The sequence below is a fragment of the Lactuca sativa genome, chromosome 3 (assembly GCF_002870075.4).
Source record: "Lactuca sativa cultivar Salinas chromosome 3, Lsat_Salinas_v11, whole genome shotgun sequence".
NCBI lineage: Eukaryota > Viridiplantae > Streptophyta > Magnoliopsida > Asterales > Asteraceae > Lactuca > Lactuca sativa.
In genome coordinates, this window is record NC_056625.2 from 248,500,902 (window position 1) to 248,517,128 (window position 16,227).

Below are 16,227 nucleotides of genomic sequence, written 5' to 3' on the forward strand. Positions count from 1 at the left end.
GTCGATATACTTCAAAAGATCAAGCATACCTGATTTCTTTTAGCGTCGTACATCAACCCTCTTTGGTCGACGACACTTCTTCTCCATAGCCACAATGCATCTTGTCCATGAGGATTAAAAGGTTCAGCTCGCCGGAGACATAGCAAGGCCCGCACAGCAACACCATAGCGCAATCGTGCCTCTCTACCAAGAGATATCCCTAAATCATGTACCTATGTCGATTTCATCCAATCATAGAACACTAGAGATGGCAATCGTGTCGTGTCGTGTCGAAACACTAAACGGGTTGAAAGTGCTTGACCCTAACTCGACCCATTTAATTAACGTGTCGTGTCGTGTCAACCCGTTTATTTTCGTGTCGAGTTCGTGTCGGGTTTCGGGTTAGGGCTATACCTTGAAATATGTCGTGTCATGTGAGGTTAAAAGATTGATCATGTTGAAAGAGTAGGAGTTTGGTAGGCGGAAATGAAAAACTAATTATGTTGAGGCAGAATAGATGAAGTCATAGCAAGTTTAGATGACAAAATTAAAAGAGTGGGAGTTGGGGAGGCAGATGGCAAGGTCGTGAGGATGTGAGAGTGGTGAAAGAGACTGGGTAATTTGGGGGAGAATGGAAAAACTGAAATGAAATCTTGATCTAGACGGCTAAGTCATTTCAACATTACAAAACAATTCAATTCGAAGGTTTTCTTTTACTTATGCTTTTGGTTTTGTATCTTTCTAGTTTATTTAAATAATTCAAAAAACTTGCATATAAATAAACGGGTCATTTTCGAGTTGAAATTCTCAACCCTAACCTTACCCATTTAATTTTCGTGTCGTGTCAACCCGTTTATTTAAACGGGTTGAAATATTGTACCCAAACCCGTTTATTTCGTGTCGGGTTCGTGCCGGATTTCGTGTCGTGTCAATTTTTGCCACCTCTATAAAACACCAACCAAAGCCTTCTACTTATTCATTGTTTCTAATGTAATTTGAGTGCTTGTGCTTTAATGTATACATTATTACCTTTACTGCGTAGGAGAACAACCTGTACTCGTCGGAAAGACAAGGTTCGTCGGAGTTCGCATATTTCAGTGTCGTCGGGAAGACGGGAAGCAGCCACGGGAAAAGAAACGCATCGGGGTCCATTTACTCATGATATCAACCCCATGAACAAAATGAACACCACATATCCTCTTCCTCGCCGTTATTGTCGGAGAACATAATTGTATCTTTCTTTCTCCCCCTCTATTACCACTAGCAGCCAAGCCTCGCCAAAGACCATGGCTGGACCCTTGAAATCTTGGCACTCTTTCTTTGGGCTCTCACAATGCAGCTCCATTTTACCCTAATCTCGATACTATGTTTATAGATAAACATATACAGCTGGGAATCCTTTTACTTTTAATCGAAAGGAGATATGCAGGTTTTAAAATGAGAATGGTATGACCATAATAGCTACACCATTGGTCGAATAAGAAATCATACATGTTTCATTATTTGGTAGCTTAGGTCCCTGAGGTTCTATCTAATGCCAGTAATTACCCAATCTTGAAATCTCTCCACAAAATCTTCTTTCAACTTAAGTCCTAATCTTACCAAACAACCCCTGACTTCTGAAAATCTTAACAAAATAAATCCCAGAATTACACTTTAACCCCTAAAAATCCAAATTATATCATTTGGCTCCCTGAAACCAACATCTCGCTAAATATTATGGATTTCAAGGCTACTATAAAATAATATAAAATATAAATTTACATCTTGGAGTTCAGGGTTTATTATTTAAATTACTCAATTTCAAATGGAATGTTACCAGGCTATTTTCAAAAATAACTAATTAGGGTTTTAGAATCGCATACCTTTCAATTGTTAAAGTGAACAATTGATAATCCTTTTTGATCTTGATCTTCTTGGAAGCCTAGCCCCATAATTGTAATGTCTCTAATGGAATCTCACCCAAGAGTTAGCAAGAAGGAAACTCGTGAGGAGTGAGAGGATAGGGTATGCAATTTCGGCTTAGGGTTTCTTCAGGAACAGTGGTGGTCAAAATTTGGAGCTAAGAGGCTCCTTAAACAGTTGAGGTAGCTAGGGTTTCAGGGATAACCCTAATGTTCCTTTGCTTAAGGCCCAAGCTAATCCAAAGGCCTTATCCAAAGCTCTTGGACGAAATCATTAGGGTTTCCCCTAAGAATTCCGTCCACCTACTCCAAGGAGGTTCTGGAATGTTCATTCCAACAATTTAACAATTGCAAACTAGTCCCTGTACTTTACAATTAATACAATGAACCCCAAAATTAATTCCACTTAATTTATGGTTAACTATTAATCAAATATTATGATTTCTAATTAATATATTATTTTCATAACACATTAATAAATCATTTATATTATTTATTAATCTTATAATAAATTAATTTCTCTCATTTCATAATTTCCTTGTCCAGTTGCTAGGTTTGAGGGAAATCCAAAAGGATTGTGTTGCTATCAATTCAAGTATATACCAATTATAGTTATGGGATTAGACACCTAATCCAACAAGAGGTAGCCTATTATCAGTATTTGTTGGATCGTCAATGTGGGGAGTACCTTTCTCGCCGGATTTTGTCCAGCGGAGGCCAAGTTCAGATTTGCAGTGTGTCTGTTGCGCGATGAAGCTAGGGTTTGGTGGTGCAAAGTACTTATGGGCCTCGAACCAGGTGTGGTCAAGTATATCACCGCCAAGTTCAAAGAGAAATAGATATCATTTCTTTTCCCACAATATGTAGCTACAGAGGAGATGGTGTGACTCACTACCATTATATATTGAGGATGGAGATCAGAGAGTTCGTAAGCATTTCTGAGCATAAGACTATTTCCTATCTAGTGGAGGCAGACGGGGACAGAGACCTGGAGTTGGAATTCTAACAATAGAAGTGAAATCAGGATCAAGATCGTGCATTAGTATCAGCCATGAAGAAGATCATGGTGACTGACGTTCGGTCTGGAGATCTAGGGATTCACGGGTTATGTGGTGTGTGTGGTTTGGCACACCGGGGTATTTGTGGTGCATCAGTTTCTGGGTGTTTCAAATACGCTTAGGAGGGTCACTACAACTAGGACTATAGTCAGAGGGAATCGAGGGTATGTTCTTTTGCAGTCATCCAGGTCATGTTAAAGTTGATTGTCCACAAAGAGCGGGTGGGATGGTTTTGGATCCAACACCTTTAGTTTGGCAGTTACCGGATGGATGGCATGGGACATTTAGAGTCCCAAGGGATAGGGTTTGAGTTACCTTTCTTCAGTTCGGTGGGGTGCATCATTCACTAGTGTTATCTGTATCATTTATGATCGTTGTTTTATTGTAATCCTGAACGATCTGTTGAATGATATTTATTTTATCGACTTTGGTTCTGCATTGAATGATTGTTTGCGTACGGTTTTCTTTTTGTTGTGTCATTTGGCCCAGAATTTTGAATGGTTATGAAGTTATAGGAGTCTAGTTAACTCCAAGTGGGGGGGGGGGGGAATTGCTTATTCAGGACGCAGGATTGTAAAGTTGCTAGTCATCTTAAAGTTTATATTCAAGGATGGAGGGTAGCATGTTTTTATTTTTGTCAATGATGAAGCTTTTTTAAGGAATGTTATTCACCAATCGGTTTATGACCAAAGAAGAAGATGCCAAGGATTCCGGGTTATCTCGTTGGGAAGACTAGGAGCATCGGTGGTGACGCATGATAGAGTTAGTAATTAGGATTAGGATGAGGGTTGTGTGAGAGTCTCTCTGCCTATTCCTATATTATGAAGGCTCTGGGGTTCGAAACACGACCCAAACACTTGATCAGGTCTAGTAGATTAGGGGTTCGTTTTATGTATGTGTATGTTAGATTATTTTTTTGGTATTGCATGAAAGACCATGGGTGGACCATGGAAGGAAAGACTGCAACTGGGTTGTAGCAATGGAAGTGATTATAAGACTATGGGTGGACCATAGCATTCTATAGAGTCAAAGGTGTTGTGATATACCGATGTCTTAGGTAGTAGTTGAAGTTATGTTTAGGGTGTCCATATCAAAGGTCTACATGACTTCGATTCAATATGTATTTTATCAGGAATTTATGTTGTATCTCTTTTAATGTCGAAGTCCTGATATACTTTTTGTATCTGTCGAGTACACTATAAATAGTGTAGGTACTCAAGTCATTTGTAACTTTTGGTAACATTGTGCTTTCATTTACTCTCAAATGTACTTGTACCTTCTCTAGATAATATAAGCTAAAACTAGATTATATTTACATCATTGTGTTCATATTAACTCTGATTACTCATTCGATTGATTTCGTAACACTTCATTTGGTATCAAAGCAGGAATCGACAGATCGATTGAAGAATATTTTTTTTTGTTATCATTGTTTTGACTCAATTCTTCTGATTCAACATTTTTCGCAAGTGAAAACGTAATTCTTTGATTGATCTTTGTGATCCAGTGATTATTCAATCATTAATCAATCGTTTATATCAGATTTCATTCTTTTCAACATTTTCTTCTATTCAAATCAAATTAAGGGAAATTTTGAATGTGAATACTATGATGAATTTCTTTAGTCTACTTGGTTCATCCATGAAGATTCTAATGTTGCTTCCGGAATACTATGACCAATGAGCTAATCGAATGAACGATTATCTAAACGGAATCGATGAAGGTTTGTGGCGATCGATTGATAAAGATCCATTTCGTGAAGATCGTGTTCAAGTAGTGGGAATAGTAGGTCAAAATGAAGATATGATTGCTTTGGGTAACACGAACAAAGCCAAAGATAAAAGATACATTCACGAGTTGCATGAAGCCTTGCCATCGATTGTATATCATTATATTCGTGGTTGCAAGACTGCACAGGAGATTTGAAAAACTCTAAAGGAGAAATTTCAAGGAAAAAAGCGAACGAAGAAATTTTTGGTAAGTCAATGCTTGTCTGACTTAGCTGATTTCAAGTAGAAGGAAAATGAATATGTCAAATCATATTATGAGCGTTTCAACAAGTTGATCTTCAAGTGCATAAGGTATAATTTTGTTCGTACTACTCTATAGTTCAACATTTCCTTCATATTTGGCTTGAACAAGGAGTGGAAGAATATCTGCTTGATGATCAAAATGCAAGAGAACTTCGACACTTACTCGTTGTTGAAACTCTACAACATACTCAAGGTGCATGAACTTGAGTTGAAAGAGATAGATGATTAGACAAACAAAATGAATTTTGGTGGTCCTTTAGCTTTAGTCTAAAAAACAACCATGAAAGAGGTGTGCTCTGATGGTTAAGTAGATGATAACAAAAAAGTTTTGTTGATGAATTCTGATGAAGAATTTGTGACCTATTATTCAAATAATAGTGTTAAGAAATTTTACAAGAAACCTATTGGTGGAAATTTCAAAAATAGTTCTTTTAAGAAGTCATCTTCAAATTTTGGTGTTCAACAAAAGAGTGTTGAGAAAGTTGAAGAAAAGAAGGAGAAGAAGTTGATAGGAGATTTTGGTTATAATTGTAACAACTACAATGGAAAGAATCATCTTGCTAGAGATTGTATACTTAAGAAACAAGAGGAGAAGAAAGAGAAAGTGAAAGACGAAGCTTATTACGCAATAAAAATCGAAGAGCTCCGGGAAAAATCGAAGAATCTTTCTTTGGTGGCAAAAAATTCAACTGAGGAAGAAGGCACCTACTAAATTTGGTCATCTAGATCAGATGACAAAGAGACGTGTTATCCAACGCATGGTGTCATATTCGCTAAGCATCATGGTGATAATTTGGATGAGAAGAGGGTGTGGGAAGAGTTTGATGATGGAAGTGATGGAGAGAGTGATGAGGAAGAAGAAGAGATGATCGAAGGAAGAGGCTTCGTTTCCACCACTTCAAAGTCTCATATGACTGAGAAGGTATGTGATCTCTTAATCTCTCTTAACATTCCTTTAAATTCTTACAAAATTGTTTTATCTAATATTGATGATACTTATTCTTATTTGAATGACATGTTGATTTCCATGAGTAGTGAATTGGAGAAAACCAAAGCATTTATTTATGAAGCCAAAAAATAAGATTGAATAGAAAAATTATAGGATTGAGTGTTTAGAGCTGAAAATAATAAATATTATGATTGATATGGATTCAATTAGGATGGACAATAGTCTGCTAGTAAAACAATGAAACATTTATTTTAATAAAACAAAATGTTTGTATAGAAAACTTACTCTTCTTTACCATTCTTCTAATATTTGTAAAGAACAACATCATAAACTTCTTCCTTTTATCAACCTTAAAAGAGAATCAGTTGATGAAATCACATATAATTGTTAAGGTAGCTAAGTTTGATCAGGTACCAAACGATCTGTATGCTTATGGAATAGTCAATATTGATGAATGTTTGGATGTTGATAATTTTGTTGATATTGTGAATGATACTTTGTCCAAAAATGAACAAATGAAAATTTTGAACAAAGCTAAATCTTCGACACAATGTTCTCAACAAAATTTTGTTGATATGGAAGATGATTCTGACAATATCAGTGAAATTGAGGAAGAGAAATGTGTTGATTATTTGAATTTGTTTGTAATGAAGATCACTTCTTTAGCTAAAAGCGAAGATAATATTGATTCAAAATCGAAGATAAACAATGATTCATCTTCGACAACCAAAAACAAAGAAACTCAAGAGTTTGTTATTGTTGAAAATATACCAAACAATGAAAGTGATTTGTGATAGTGATTCCAGTGAAAAGGAAATTCCACGAGTGTTTGAAGCACAAATCTTTGAGGATACAAAAGAATATTAAAAAATTTTGAAAGAAAAATGAAAACATTTTCTTGAGCAAAATTTTGTGCTCTATCCACAATTCAAAGAATTTCCAAATCAAGTTTTTGTCAAAAAAAAGAAATGGTGATAAAGTTGATCCAAAGTTGAATGAATTGTTAAAAGAAGATAATTTGAAAGTGATTGATGAGGGTTTTCACTCGAATCAAAATGTTTATGGAAATGGTTTAAATTAAAGATCGAAAACTTTTCAACGACAAAAGAGTCAAAAATCTTTTTCCAAAGAAGATAAAAATGACAAATTTGGTGTTTGGTTTGTGAAAGGAACTCAATCTTCTGTCGAAGCTAAGTCAAAATATGTTGACATGTCTTTAACAGATGACTTGAAGATCAAGAACCTAAGGTTCAAAATGTCAAAAAGGAAGTTGACAAATCGGATTTGATAGAGTCTCTTTTAAAACGAAAAGCTCAGAATAAAGCTTATTGGAAGAAACGAATAGATTCTCAAAAGAAAAAACAATCACAACATAAGTCACCACAAAATCAACAAAAGAAATTTTCAAATTCTTCTAAAATTCATTTTTCAAAAGAATCATCAAAAGTTTCTCACAAAGGTGTGATCATTATTGTTCAAAACAAAAAAAAATGATTTTATTCAACGATCGAAGCTTGATCAAGATCATAAGTTTCAAAATCATGGTCAAAGAAATGTACAAAGGATTTTTTTTCGCAAAATCACATGTAACACGCAAAAATTTCAAGACAAATTTAAACTTTTTAAAACACTTCAAACCATTAAAATCATTACAACTTTGTTTTCAAAGTGTATATTATCAGAGTTTTCCTAAAAACATAAACAAATCACGAGGAGTTGTACGATCATGCCTTCGCCTTGCCGCAATCCCCTGATATACCTGAAACAATAAACAGCAATTGTAAGCCCGAAAGCTTAGTGAGTTTCCCCCAAAATGTCAATCTCATATAACCATAATCATATCACATCCATAAATACAAATCAGCATGCATAATGAGCCTTCAGCCTGACTGGACTGCCTCGCAGGGCCTACATCCTATCTGGACCGCTCCCGAGCCTTCGACATGATTGGACCGCCTCGTAGGGCCTACAGCTTATCCGGACCGCTCATTGGGTATATTGGACTTCAGCACAAAGCAGGATCGCCTCAACCCAACCCCCAATCGAACAAACATGTGCACATAAATATCATACGCTAGCTCATATCATCTAACAGTCAAACCGATCTAACAGATCACTAATCATAACAACATCCCAATAATCGGGATACAGACCTAACTAGGTCACTAAGCATAGCATCATCCTATTGTTGGATTAATGTCTGAGTCCATAACTATAATTGGTAAGACTTGACTCGACCCGGCATGGTCCATTTGGGTTGCATGGCATCATGCATTCGGATAGACTATAATGAGAGAAATAAAACTTAAGGTTGGTTAATATATTATAAGTTCTAATATATTAATAAGGTTATTTAATTAGTCTTGATCAAGAATTAATTTGTAATTAATTAAGTGATCAAAAGGTGACTAATTAAATATATGGGTTGATTGTGTAAATCATACATTCTTATATATGTGGGCTTGTGATCCAAGATTCCTTATGCTGGACTAAGTCCATGGGGTGACGCATGGATAATCCATGGAGCATAAGTAATGGGTAAAGTTATGAGTTACATGGTGTAACCCTAATAGCCACCATATAAAAGAATCTCATGGCTCAAGAAATCGTGCACTGGTGTGAATATGAGGGCCAGACGATTTCAAGGAGTGTTCCATTTTCTCTCAAGTCATTCCATGTGCATTTGGTGTTGTGTGAACCATTTGAGGTGTCACACTTGGGGCACTAGGCACTCAAGCTTCATGAAGACATTCTACATCAAAGAGGTATGTAATTCTAACTTGATATATTCATATGAAATACCTTGGAAAGTTCATATTTGCATGTATAATAGAGAAAACATAGATCCAAGGTACTTAGGGTTGCATGTACACTTAGGAGTGTTAGAATGCTCAAAACCCAACACCTATTACCAGGACACTGACGTAACCAGGTCACTAAGCATAAGCACATCACCATCCTAACTACCAGGATGCAAACTGATAAACATATCATGCCATAACTGAATACAATCCATAAAGGGTTGACCTTGGTGCCTTAGACCCGGTTGATATAATGAGGATGACTCACCTCGCAAGTAGTGTTCAAGTAGTGCAAATCTCTGACTGCTGTCTCCCCGTGAATTCCGCACTATCACACCATAAATAATAAATTATTACTCATCATGACCTTCTTGACTCAATGTCCCCACCATGCTCATAATTTCATAAAATACCCCAAAAGTCCAAGAGTCAACCCTTGGTCAAAGTCAAAGTCAAAGTCAAGTGCCAAGGTCAACAGTCCATGTTGACCTCAACTCGTCGAGTACCCTCAGCTACTCGCCGAGTTGCTTGCATAACTTGCCAACTCGTCGAGTCACTCAACTGACACGCCGTGCCCAAGGCAATCTTCATCGGACTCGTCGAGTCATTCTACTGACTCGCCGAGTCTACGACAATCTTCATCGGACTCGCCGAGTCGACCATGCCACTCGCCGAGTCCCTTCGGTCCTTCATCCATACAGATGTTTTTTAAGCCATACTAAGGCTCCAAGTTGCAGATCCAACTTCCTCATGCATGCTTATCACGTAAAGTTGCAAACTTTACGTGCATGCAAGGTTCTAATGACTCAAAATGCCAAATCCAAACTTGAAATGGGGTTTAACTCAAATGGAAGGCTTCATACATGACAAGGCTAGAAACTTTATGAACCTAGATCCCAAGGAGGGTTCATATCTGAAGTTTCAACTTCAGATCCAGCTCATACTCAACAATAGCTTCATAACCAAGCCAAAAAGCCCTAAACTTCATCCAAAGAGATCTAGCAAGAAATGAGGCCAAGTTCATGAATTGATACCTCAAATGAAGCTAACTGAGATAGATTTGTAGATCCACATGAGTCCCTTGCTGCTAGCTACTTGACCTTCAATCTCCTTTCACAAGTTCCACCTTCCAAAGCTCAAAACAAACACACTCAAATAAAGCTCTCACGCGAAATAGGGTCTGTTGGACTCTCTAGAGGTTGTAAGGGACTAGGGGAGGCAGAAAATTCCTTAAATAGGGTGAAAAACCCCGGAAATTAGGGTTTCACTCTCCAGCTCCAACTCGTAGAGTCACTCTTCCGACTCGGCGAGTTGGTCACTTAAACACATGGCCCCAAACGCGCTGCTACTCGACGAGTCAATGCACCCAACTCGTCGAGTAGACCTTGAAACTTGAAAATTAAAGTCATAATAATAATACCTGAGAATCGGGGCGTTACATCACAAAATTTTTCAACAAGGATCACGTTTTGGGTATCAAAATCAATATCAAACACGTTTTCAACAAACACCACATCAATCTTTTTCACAAACAAGTCAATTAAAACCAGTGAGTGTGAATAAGAAAAATATACCATTTAAACCTGATGGTCCACGATTTCCAAGTCCTTATTCAATGCAAAAATCAAAAGTTTCATTTGTTAAAGGAAAGAATGAAATGAAAACTTTCAATCATTCATTTGAGCATAAAGGAAAGAAGTACCAATCAAAAGAGTTTTCTCAAGAAAAAATCAAACATGCTTATGAGAGTTACTTGAGTGAATCAATGAGTGGAAGTACTTCGTTACAAGAATCATTATCGAAGACATCAAAATGGAAAGCAGTTAAAACAAATACCAAAGTTGAATTTTCTGAAAGTAAGGATGAAAAAGAGAAAATCAAAGTTGATGGTTCGATATTGAATGATTATGTTTCTTTGCACAAATTGATGTGGTTGATTTAATTGATCAACTCAAATCGAATGTTAGAAATTGGATTTTTAACTCTTCACTTCACACCACATTTCACACTAATACACAAGGACCCAAAAAGCCTTGGGTACCTACATCTCTCTGATTGATTGTAGGTACTATGAGATGAGTTATATGATGAAATTTGGTATATCGATAGTAGATGCTCGTGTCACATGAATGGAAGGAAAGAGAACCTACGAGATTTTAGGAAGTTATAGAATGTTGGAGTGGTGAATTTTAGGAATATCACAAATGCAAGGTTAAGGGATATGGAAAAGTGACACATGGAAAGTTTATAGTTAATCGAGTTGCTTATGTTGAGGGCTTGAAGCACAGCCTTATAAGCGTATCTCAGTTGGTTGTTGGCATAGGGAATCAAATTTTGTTTCATGAAGAAGGAGAAACACCATCCAAAGAGATCGTTTAGAGGCTAAATGAATATTGATCCGACATTACTTTGCGGATGATTTAACCTATGGTCACACGCAACTCTGCAGAAGGTGCCATATGAGCAAAGGTTTGTTTATGCGACTTGTTGGTGGCATGGAGATGAATTATCCTTATTTTCAAACAACATGGGATGCAAAAAATCAGAGAAGTTTTAGTGAGCTACAAAATGCACATCAGCAATACGTCAATTAGCGAAGGGTTATAACCCAGACTCGTTAGATAAGTATCTGAATATGTTAGAAAGAACTTCTCGTGAAGCTCTTTAAAATTTTTGCTACGGTGTTGTCCAAATGTATAAGTATCTGAATGTGTAGTATTTAATGTATATATATTAATATTATTAGGTATATAGTACTCTAAATTTATACAACCATAATCATTAGGCTATCCGTTATACCCACCTCTAACCACTATAATGGTGGGTGTCACATCATCACCACTAAGCACCACTAAATTTATGGGATACTTACCATAAACAAACTGTTCCATCTGATTTTAATTAAATTTAATTCAAAATTACATAAAAAAACATATAAATTTTTTTAATACTACTTTTTCATTAAATTAAAATACCACATTACATTAAAAAAAATTACATTCATTAAAATAAAAAAAATATAAATAACAATAAAAAACCTTCAAATACCAAACATAACTAAAATAAAATACCTCATATTCCTACATCGGGCTTGAACAGACTTTTTCATCGCGAGAAAAAGCTCCAAATCTTTGCCTTTGAGTTCGTTCGCTTTCATTTTCAAAATTTTTGTATAAGTTTTTGTTTGAAATGTCACATGTGCCTCTTGAAATGACGTTTGCACTTCAATCATTTATTCCACCCGATTCATAATCTCGACCTTGTTCTCTTGAACTTGAAAATATATTCATATTTGTAGACCTACTCGACGAGTTGGCTGCTCCAACTCGTTGGGTAGAAACTGATCAGACCGCGTGAACTTAAGGACCTACTCAACGAGTTGGAGGACCCAACTCGACGAGTTGAGGCTGTGCTTGAAAACCCTATTTTTTAGGGTTTGCACCCTATTTAAAGGACCTTAAGTCCTCCCTCCAGCCTCCCTTACCACCTTCACGTCCAGAAACAAACCCTAATCGAGCTAACCTCCTATTGTGAGTGTGTGAGGCTAAAGAGTGTGTGTTTGGTGCATTTCTTGAAGAGGCTTGAAGATTGAGAAGCTTGGAACGAGAAGGAGCTTGTAGATCCAACATCTACTTCGTTTTGGCATTCATTAGAAGGTAAAAAGTCATTACCTTGATCATTATCTTGTTAGATCTCTCCATTCAATAGTTTAGGGTCATTTCTAGCTTATTCTTGAGGCATTTATGATGTTGATCACGTTTTGAAGTGAGGAGTTTAGATCTGGACTCCTCTAGGCCCTCATAGACATAAAGTTATCGACTTTATCAAGCTTTGTCCCTTCTCCATGCCCTAAACCTCTTCCTAAGTCTATTTTTGGGTGTTTTAACCTCTTGAGACCTTGCATGCACGTAAAGTTAGCAACTTTACGTGGTAACTACACCCTAGGAGTCTAGATCTACAGTTTGGAGCCTTGGTATCGCTTAAAAGCATCTAAATGAGAAAAGGGTTGAAGGAACTCGACGAGTTGGATAGGGTTTACCCGCCTTCTAGATTCTGAATGAACTGGACGAGTGGTTAAGATGACTCGGCGAGTTGGTTAAGGTTTTCCCGATCATTTAGACATTGCATGGACTCGACGAGTTGTTTGGTAACTCGGCGAGTTGACTCAAGTTTTGGCGGTTTTCTGAGTTTCGAAGGAACTCGACGAGTCTGTAAGCTGCACACGACGAGTTGGGTAAACATGGAGTATTGACCTTGACTGTTGACTTTGACTTTGACCAAGGGTTGACCAAGTTTGACTTCTGAGGGCATTTTGGTAATTTGGGAATTTATAGAATGGGATCAATAGTGGTTGTAGGTGTTTATGCTGGGAGTCGTGTTTCGGGAGTTTGATCTTTTTAGTTCAGTTCTACATTATGAGGTGAGTTCTTCTCACTATATCAACAGGGTCGAAGGCACCAATGTTGGTCCTTCTTTTGGATTGGTATCCTAGTATATAGGATGATGCTATGTTTAGTGACCAGTTAGGTTGATATCCTCAATCCAACGTCCATTCCCCTAATTGGGGAAGTACGGGTCTCCAGGAAGGTGGAAGCCAGCCATAGTGTCTGCACGAGAATATATAAGTGCGAGAAAACAGATAGAATGTTAAAATACTCTTATAGTATTTTATGTCTTATTGTTTTGTTCTTAGACCCTTTTGATTTATAGTTAATGAGTTTTAGATTTGTTGTCCACCTTGACCACTCCTACACATGTTGGTCGTATCTCGAATAAATATAATTGATCAGGCTATATTTACCCTAGATATGATTACATAACTGTCTAAGTGTAGTCACGGTGTCCAAATCTTCTTATTGTTTTCTAATATGCATGTATGTGTATACACTTGGTAAAATAATTATATTTTTAAAGTATACTTTTAGTCAGAGTGTTTTAGTCCCTTTGTATTTATAGTTGTATATCTTGTATGGTTAGATATACTAGTTCACTATAAACAATGCTCTAATACCAACCTGTCACACCCCCGAACCAGGATGGCGGAAACGTCCGGAGGCGGATGACTTCATTGTATTGTATCATCACAATTGATAATTGAAAACATAGCAACCAACACCATACATTAACGATACCAACATACATTGTTTACAGAATTGTATTTGTTCACAACTTTACACAAATGTGACAATAAATATGATGTTCCAAAAATGTAGTAAATATCTAAAATCCATAGTCCGGGTACCTGCTCACTGAGTCACTGAGAATACAAGTCGTTTGAAAAGCATCAACTAAAAAGTTGGTGAGTTCATAAGCATATTTGTATAAAAACTGTGTAACAACTTTGATTTGTAAGAATTTGTAAAACTCCAGAAAATCTGATATTTCCTGTAAAAAAAATTTGATTGTAGTCTTGTTCTAAAATTGTGGATAATTGCATGTGTGTTCCTTGTTTTCTTTTGCTCGTAATTGAAAAGATTGTGAGTTCCCATAAAATCCCATATTTCTTGTTTTATAAATGTGTAGTCTTAAAATCCTAAGACTGGAGTGGTAGTAGTAAAGCACGAGAGTGATGTTTATTTTATATTTTTATAAAACCAATGAAGTGTATAATTTCATAAATCCAAAATAACATTGTTAATCCCTATGTCGGTCGTTACAACCATGCTTGATACAACTAAAATGTTTGTCATGATGTTCTTCATTCGTCGGTTTCGAGAAGATATTTGTCACCCTAGACTGGCCTAGTCTAGTTGTAGCGAACAACTCAGGTGTGGGGGTGTCAACCCCATATAGATCTATACACAATTACCTCGTTCTCCCTCCAGCAGACTCTAACTATAGGACTTACGGGGTACGCTAGGTTGGTACGGCGAAGGAGAGTGTCACAAGTGCCTTAACAAGTTTACGTGAAATTTTCTATCGTAAAACTTTTCGTTTGTATACCGTTTTAGTTCAGTTATTTATAACGCTTTTTATAAATAATCAATAATGAATTAGTCTAATAATATTATACGTTAAGTAAATAGTATAATCCCTTAAGTATTCAACTAGTAACATATGACGACATTTTATGACTATTTTACTAATAAAAATAGTTTTTATGTAAAATATTCAAGTTTTATGGTGGTTTTAACACATCAACATTTGTTTGAGTGTTTAGTAACACAAAAATATTCTATTTTTGTTGTGACTAGAACATGTCACAATTTTCACAAGATTTCATAATATTCTTGAAATTTATAAGGTTTCAACATTTGCACAAGTATTAGTGGTAAAATTATTTATAATAAAAAATTTAACCATTTTGGATGTAACTCTCATATTTTCACTATCTTTTAAGATTTTACAACCAAATATGTTATTGCATTTTCTTTGATCTTTAACACATACCAAAAAAAGAATCATTTTTACTTGGTAACTTGTTTCTTCTTCAACATAATATCGAAATATGTGAGCTTATTCAAAGATAACTTTACTCTAACAACATGAGATTTATAGAATCTCGAGTTTATGGAGTGTTAGCATGCAAAAATCAACATTTCAACACACATAGTCACATAATCATACAAGTACATGCAAATATTCAAAGATTTAAACAAGACTTGACTTGTATTCCCCCACCCCCCCCCCCCCCCCAAAAAAAAAATGAAAAACTCGAAAATAGGGGGTATGAAGCTCACCTTGGAAATTTTCGAGATGTAGAGGAAGAAGGAGAAGAAATTTCGAGCCTAGCTTGTGTTCTTGGTGAGATTCTCGAAATGATGGTGCTCTAAGGGTCATATACATGAAAATGAGAGTGTAAGTGGTATGATCTTGGCATAACCATGAAACAAAACATTTAAATTTAACCTAAAACTTACCAAGAAGCCTTGAATCCGATTTTAGATGAGGATGAACTCAAGATTTTTGGAGAGAATGAGAAGGATGTTCTTGAGACTTAGAGAGGAAATGCTTGAAGAGTGTTGGGGGAAAAGGGTGGTTTGTGGCCGAAAATAGAGAAGGAGGGGAGAAGTAGAGGTTGACTTTTCTAAAGGTGATGGGAGGTGCATGGATGTATGGGGGCAATAGGTCTTGTTGTATGTGAGATAATTGTGAGGTGGCAATGCACAATGATATTGTCCATTCTTTTTCTTTTCTTTTCTTTTCTTTTCTTTTTTTTGAATAACCCAACCGCAAACCATAGGGTTTGCGGCCATAAACTCCTCAAGAAGGGGGGGGGGGGGGGGGGGTTTCGGTTGTTGAGAGTGTGACCGCAAACACCCTAAATCCAATGTGGGTTTACAATTTCGAAAGTTTAAGGGCTTTTGGGTGTAATTGGGTCAAGCTAAAAGGAATTTTCAGCCTTATGGGAGGTCCAAAAGAGGTTTTCGGTCCCCTAAAGCCTAATGAAAATATACCGGCCCAATAAGGCCTAATGAAGAAGTCTTGGTCCAATAGGGGTTTTGGGCTGAGAATCTTTGGGCTAAGCCCCAAAATTGATTGAACTTGGCTATTGGATTGAGT